Below are 8390 nucleotides of genomic sequence, written 5' to 3' on the forward strand. Positions count from 1 at the left end.
AAAAAAACTGCTGGTTGGGAAAAACATTCTTCAGAATTGATCATTTTGGGTATTAACTTGGGGAGTGGTAATTCTTTGTTAGCTGTTTCTAATGTGGTAAGGTTGCTGGTGTTACAACCTCTACTTAATGAAGTCCTTGCTAGATCTTCATAATGGGGATCTTCTTCTATCTCATGTATTGAGAAGGATAGTTCAGTTGATGAGATGCATGTGGATAGCTCAGGTAAATGTTCAATGTCCTTATCTATTTGGGACTGCTTAGTCTGTGGTCGAAAAATCCTACTTGTCTCTGTCTTATGCAATCTTGACATATACTGTTGGTACGTCAAATTGAGTTTCTGATAAATGGGTGTTCTTGGATGAATGACTCTGGGTGGGCTCGAATGCTTCCTATATGTCTCCTTGTTTGATACTTTAGTCTTAACAGTTTGGGATGTCTTGTGTGGATTTTTTTTATCCCAAATTTATCTCTGAGTATTTTACTTTTTTTAGTTTCAATCAGTTTGGTTTCTCCTTTTATGACTCTATTCAGCGTGAGGTTGGATAGAGTGATGAACGCTTCATCCTCTTTATATGGGTTAAGTGAATGATCTAAGGAATTAATTTCAGTGTCCAGCTTCTGAAGTTGTTTAGTATGATCGTCTATAAGTAATTGAATAAGATTATAAAAGCAATCTGCTAAGGTGTTGTTCCAATTGTTTGTAAACTCTGAATCCTCTTTGTTATGAGTGGGTATTTTCTTAATTAGTAGTCCTTTCGGTATAATCTTATTATGTAAATACCATTTTAATGTGTGTGTATCCCACCATAGTTTTGTCTCTCTGGTAATTAATTTTTCTATAATACAAATAATGTTGCAAAATGTATCCCCATTATTAGTAGGTGTAACTGGTTGTCAAGATCTGCAAAAGTGGTCTGTGCCCTAACTTGTCTGTTGATTCTTTTGTCTAGAAGTCCTATCTAGAGTCTCTTGCTGCTAATACGTGTCAGTAAAGAACTTATGAAGTAAAACGGGTATGTATTAGTGCACTGAGACAGAAGGGAGTGGGTCTGACTAAGCGAGCTGCCGTATCGGATAGCTGACACTATCTTAACAGAATGCAACAAAAGGGATAAATTATACTGCGCTCAGCTAATATGTGTACTATTTATGACCAGATAAGCTAATTACAAATGGTGTAAGTATTGGCTGATGAAGAATACACCTGGGGGGGATCTAAATTATATCCAACACAAAACCTTATATCAAATGATAATGGGTCACTGGTAACCATGCATAAATTATACCAAAACATAGACAAAAGTATGGGAAAAGGAGATATTTATTAATATGTAAAAATTGCTAAACCATAGAACAACTGGAAAACTTGCACATGATGTGTGCTCAAACCTTGGTGGACAAAAAAACATGCACATGCACTAACTTGATCAATATGAATGATCCAAGCTAGTGTGAGACAGTTGATATATTGTTGATAACAAGTAGATGAGGATGGGTGAGAGCCAATGTTATGTGGAAGGGAGCTTGGCTCAAAAACTATGGTCTGTATTGTCCAAAGGCCAGAATAAATATTGTGAATGAGTCTCGATGTGGAGGATAAAGCCTTGATAAAAAAGAATATAGTTAATGTCAGTGGCATCCCACTGACATTGATGTGTTGGGATGGTGCGCTATGTAGAGATGCCCGGGATGTTCTTCTTGGGGCTAGGATGACCCGATGTAGCGGGGGTATGTTCCTGACAGAGCATGTGTTGCTGGCAGTTGCAGTGCTGGTGGTGTGCCTGAGTGAAGAGGCAAACACCGGCAGCACGTGCTGACATGAACGCTGCTGTCTGACAGGAGGAGATGTTAAGGCAAAGACCAGTCTGCTGAACCGTCTGCCGTGTGTCTCCTCCTGAGAGGGGGAACTCAACTCTGACACTTCACGGGCACCGCAGCTGCCCCCGCCGGATGTTGCTCTGAGTGATGACTGTTTGGTGCTTCGGTACTTCCTGTGATGTCGCTGGATGTGTCACGTGACCGTGTAGAGATAGAGGGTTCCTCTGTCCAAGGGTGGAAGGATGTATTCCAGGGTGAAGTAAACAGGCATACGTGGTTCTTGGTTATAGCAAAAAAATGGTAGGGGGAATGAACCTCAACGCGTTTCAGCCACATAGGCCTTTTTCAAGGAGTAGAGGTAATGTTGTTTCCTCAGGAAATATAAAGGAGGAAGCGCTCTCATTGATTGGTGTTATGTAAATGAGATGTGCTATAATTGGTCTATTCTCCCTAAATTGGTGGGTGACCAGTCTCATATAAGAAAACTAGAAAACATTGATTGAGAGAATGGACTGAAGAAAAAAAGAAGGAGGGGGGGAGGCAGAGTTGCAGAAATAACAGTAGCTATATAATCCTAGTGATATAAACATATTGGCTGCAGCAGAGATAAAGATTGATCTCATTATCGAGGTTATGTCCTCGGGGTGCGAACATCCTCAGTTCGTACATCCATTTTAATTCTTTGGTATTAATTGTGTGGTTGAAGTCACCACCTCTCAAATTATGTGTGACTTCTTCCAAACCTAAAGGCCCCCGTAATTTGTCGATACGTGTATTGACTGACATAGAAATTGGAGTACTATCAAAAGGACTCTCGTATGTACCGACGGTGCAATTTGACAGTTTCTCATGGGAAGTTGAAAAATATAAAGGTGTGAGATAAAAACGTTTGGATGTAGATAACTCTGATGTTCCGTCTGTTATTAGGAAGTTAACGCATAAATCTGTCTTTGACCCGAACTCTAATAACCTTGGAATAAGGACATATTTAAATATGGTGAATAATGATGTGAAGAGCTCACTGGGTGATAATAAGTTGCATATTTCAAAAAATTTGAGTAAAATTTAATTTGATGCATTGCGAAGGTTGTCCGCCTATGATGATATAGCGATACGACCCTCTGATAAAGGTGTGTCGGTGGTAGTACAGGATCTCTCTACCTATAAGGAGGAGGCTTTAAGACAGTTGAGCGATGAAACAGTTTACTTGCCATGAGATAGTGATCCAACTGTCCAGTTCAAAGGTGATTTGTTAGGTTTTTTGGAGTGGGCAGTAAGGGATGGCCTCATTTCGCAGGAGCTATGTCAATCACTAGTGCCCAAATTACCATCTATACCAATCTTCTATACTTTACCAAAAGTGCACAAGTGTTTAAATAACCCCCCAGGATGGCGAGGGGCTTTCTGTTCCAATTAGTATCCATCTACCTTGACACATTATTACAACCTTGTGTCATGGGCCATCTGAGGTTCTTACTGGATACAACCTCATTCATTAACAAACTTACAGCATTGGGTATGGTCCTTCCTTCTTCAATATTATGTAGGATTGATGTGTCTAATTTGTATACCGTGATACCCAATGATGGAGGTATAGAGGCAGTACGCCTGTTGTTGGAGAGGAACCCTCTATATATTGGACCTAGAGTTGCATTGATTTTAGAGCTTCTGCAAATGATTCTAACACATAGATTTTTCTCTTTTGATGGGAGGTTGTACTTACAACGCATTGGCTGTGCGATGGGGTCCAATGTGGCCCCACCGTACGCCAATGCATATATGTTTTGCAGAAGAGGAGGAGGTATTCTTTTCATCTGGATCTTGGTTGATAAGTTCTATACAAGGTATATAGACAACATTTTTATTTTTTGGAGCGGAACTAAACAAGCATTAGAGGAATTTATTGAAGCTCATAATGTGTCCTCTAGTCCGATCAAATTTACATACGATATAGATGACAAAAGGGTTCATTTTCTCGATGTTGAAGTGAGTCTGTGCGAAGGTAACATCAGTACTTCATTATATAACAAACTTACAGACCACAACACATTACTACATGCGTATAGTTTCCATCCCAAATCCTCAAAATATACCTTATTCGCAATTTATACGGGCCAAACGCATCTGTAGCAGTACTGAGGATGCGGAGAATAAGATGGATGCCATGCGGCCGGCGGTATTTCATACCGATTCCCTATGATCAATATGGTCACAAAGAGGCATTGGCCTACAATACAGAATGACCCTGAACTCAATTTGGTGGATACTAGTCTGATGCCCTGCTATACACGAAGGAGGAATATCCATAGTTGGGTGGTGAAAACTGACATCAGTAAAATTGGGAAGAAGAAAGAAGTGCATTTTTTAGCCCAGAAAAACAGCTGCTTCAAGTGTTTAAATTGCCTTATGTGTAGGTATCTGATGACTGGGAACAGTTTTACACACCCACATAGTGGGAGACGTTACTCAATCAGACACAAATTGAGTTGTACTACTAAATTTATTATATATCTTATTACATGTCCATGCGGATTAAGTTATGTGGGCAAAATGGACAGGAATCTAAGGGACAGGATGGCACTACATAGGTTGGCCATAAGGGCTGCTATTAGCTCTGGCACAAGTGATCAGCCTGTGGCCAGGCATTTTGTGCAAGCGGGCCATAGTCTAGCAACATTGCACTACATGCTTATAGATCATGTCCATCCTACGATAGAAGGGGTTGATAGATCACTGAAATTGCTTCAGTGTGAGTCAAGGTGGATTCACCGATTAAGGACCCTAACTCCTAGGGGTCTGAATGACAATCTGGGTCTCCACTGTTTTTTGTAAAGGTCCTCCGATTTGGTGACATTATGAGTCGAATACGGTATCATCGTGTGTGGGCATATGTGTAGTAAGATAATCTTATTTAATCAGATTATGCAGTATCTGGTAGGGAGCACAGTGAGAGTATCCGTACTTGTGTATTTGGCAGAAGTATTGCTTTTTTGTAAAGGTCCTCTGATTTGGTGACATTATGAGTCGAATATGATATCATCGTGTGTGGGCATATGTGTAGTAAGATAGGCTTATTTAATCAGGTTATGCAGTATCTGGTAGGGAGCAGTGAGAGTATCTGTACTTGTGTATTTGGCAGAAGTATTGCTTAGTGTTAATTGCATCATATAAAGCTCAGGTTCAGTAATGGGATTGAGTTTCTGCTATGATTTAACATTATTTATCTCTATATGGGATGTGTTGTTTAAAATACATTTTATATTTGTTATAATGTCGGGACATTTTTAATAATTATGTCACATGTTTGATCTAGTTACCATGACGACCAGGGTGCACCGGTGACGTCATTGTGAGGTGCCGCCGGACGCGACCCGGAAGTCGTGGGGGTGTGCACAGGTGATGGTGATGGTATAAAGTAAGTGTATTTTTTGTACTAATGTTTTATCCTGATGACGATGTGGTAAACATCGAAACGTTGAATACAGACCCTGCTGTCGAGTGTTTATTACAGAGTGCCGCCTTCCTGGTATATATGTTGGAGCCCTGTATGGGCGCTTCTGTGGAGGGCACCTGGATTATGTATATTTTACAAGGGAGTGCCACCTGCAGTGTTCTAATATATATATATATATATATATATATATATATGTAAACAAGGTGATTAGGTCAGAGAGCCTTAAAGTGCTAGGAGTGCATAAATATAGGTGACTGTTAGAAATTCAGTTAAAATAACAGTATAAAGTGCAAAGTACGATCAGAATTATATAAAAAGATATTTAATGAAAACACATAAAAGACATGACTTTAAAAAATACAAGAATAACAGCAATGGAGATACAAGCATCGAGAATGGATAAAGTGCAAAGAATAGAATTTTTCAATAAAAAATATATTTTCAATAAAAAATATATAAATAGCTGGATGTCTTATCTTAGTTCAAGTGTACATGAAGATATAGACAGGCAGGGTATAGGCTCCCAATGCGTTTAGTCTCCAACGGACTTCTTCAAGGGGATAGAGTTCACAACAGGCAGGTAGCTCTATTTATACCCCAAATGGTTTAGGACAATTTAGTGCAGATGGAAACAAACGTGGCCACACTTCCTGTGTGGTCACTTCCTGTTTGTAAAATCGGCAAGGCACTACTTGTAATAAAGCGGCTAATCAAATAACCAATGATTTAGATCCCATATATATACGGAGAGAGAGCTAAGAAAGAACATGGTATGGAAATGTTTCGCTTATAAGTTCCGGATTTCCATTTTATATTTATATTATGTCTGCCCCACTTCCTGTTAGCATGTCTTGATATCACAGTGTATTCTGCCCCACTTCCGGCTGCTGCGTCATCAACCCTCGCGATCACTGCCCAGCGTCCACGTGCTTTGTTGGCAAACAACGCTCTTTGCTTCCTGCTTTGCGTCAAGCCCCGATGGACGCGAGACACGTCATATCCCTTTCACCGGAGCACGGAAGTGTTTGTCGATATCTCTGGAACGCGGAAGAGGGAACGTGGAACGCATCTCAGCCTCCATCTTAGATGGGATAACATGTACGAGTCTCCGCCATTTTCTTGAAGTTTCTAGTGGGTTTTAACTCCCTCATATTGCGGTTCACTGAAAAATAAATAATGTTTCATAAAAGGGAGTATCTAATATTAGTATTATTTGTACACAGTACCTCCTCTATTTATATTATATGCCTGATTTCAATGACATTCACCCTTTCAGATGCCCTGCTCACTCTGCATCGCAGCCCGGAGTCCAGGGAACCCACTTCCGGTTTCGGGAGCTCTGTCCACCGGAAATGATGTCACCCTGCCAGGACAGCGACCGAGGGGAGCCTGGCAAAAACCATAAAGTGACAAACCATTAAAAAACATTAAAAAACGTTAGAAAACACCTAGGCATTCATATTGTGATTATGTTGAGTCACCAAAAGGTGATCAATTACCATTACCATGTGTATTGAATATAAAAATGTGTTCGTTTAAAAAAACCAAGGTAATGTTGATATAAATTGTGCAATGGCACCATCTAGTGACCAAGAGTGAAAATGACATGTATAAAACATAAAAAATCAATGATATTATGTTGATCATCTGAAAAAATCCCTCCAGACGATTAGTTTATATGATAAAAACATATAAAATATGTGTAATGTCCGAATGACACAAGACTTTGAGTGTAATATATAATTAAAGTGCTTAATGTGTAAATGTATAAAACATATCCAAAAATCTATAGTCCTAAAAACATATATCTCATTATGGGCTATGTGACGCTCAGTGAGTAATTCAAAAATTTGATCCTATATCTGTACTACTATAAAATTCAATGAAGAAGTCATTTGCCATAACGACTGAAAAAACCCAATTGGTTATAAAAGCACAATTCATTTACAAGAAGCAATTAAGACCCAATGTTTCGTTAAGTCCCCGTGGAACCAGGGTATCTAACTTATGGATCCATCTGGATTCCAGTTGTAGCAGCCTCCTTGAACGGTCTCCACCCCTAATGGATACTGGTACATGATCCACTATTCTATACCTTAAGGTTGCCATGCCATGTCTCTTGAGGGCAAAGTGGTGAGCTACGGGCTGTTCACTACTGCCACTTTGTAGGGCCGCCCTGATGGCCGATCTGTGTTGTGCCATCCTTTCTTTAAATTGACGCTCCGTCTTACCCACGTAGTATAACCCACATGGGCAAGACAGAGCATATACCACAAATTTGGACCCACATGACAAATTCCATCTGATATAGAACTTCTTCCCTGTATATGGGTGTAGGATGTTATCTCCAGCTATCATGTAGTTACATGTAGTGCATCCTAAACACTTAAAACATCCCTTTCTCCTCTGTAGGAAGGATGATGACGCCTCCTGAGTAGCGAATCCAGTTATATCAGTTTTCACCAGAAGATTTCTAATGCTACGACTGTTGGTATAACTAGGTCTAATGCGAGTGTCACGTAAAAGTGGTAAATCTTCATCAGTGGAGACTAGTGGCCATAACTGTTTTGCTCTTTTGGTGGTATAATTACTGCCCGTACTGTATTGATTTACCCATGTGATGATGTTATCAGTACTCTTTAATGGACTAGGTAGCAGGAGATCATTTCTGCTACGTGCCAATGCCTTACTTTTTGCTATCAGCAAATCCTTCAGAGGGTACCCCCTTTGCAGGAATTTGCTGATCATCTCTTCCAACTGAATGGCTTTCTGATCTTCATGATTGTTGACTCTGCACACCCTGATAAATTGTGAATATGGCAATCCTTTTATGGTTGCCATTGGGTGGAAGCTGTCATGCCTAAGAAGCGTATTTCTGTCAGTTGGTTTTGCATATAAAGTGGTGTTAATCCTGCCATCTTCAATTTTTATACTTTGTGATCTCTTCTTTATTGAAAAACAGGTCACGCTCAACATCCCAAAGTATATACACCTATATTATAGGTACATAGATGATCTTCTTATTTTTTGGACAGGAACGGCAGAAGATTTTGATCAATTGATATATACACAAAATAATTCTAATAGCCCGGTTAAATTCACCATGACTAAAAGTCA

Source organism: Taudactylus pleione, unplaced genomic scaffold, assembly GCF_031769625.1.
Source record: "Taudactylus pleione unplaced genomic scaffold, aTauple2 ptg000305l, whole genome shotgun sequence".
Classification (NCBI taxonomy): domain Eukaryota; kingdom Metazoa; phylum Chordata; class Amphibia; order Anura; family Myobatrachidae; genus Taudactylus; species Taudactylus pleione.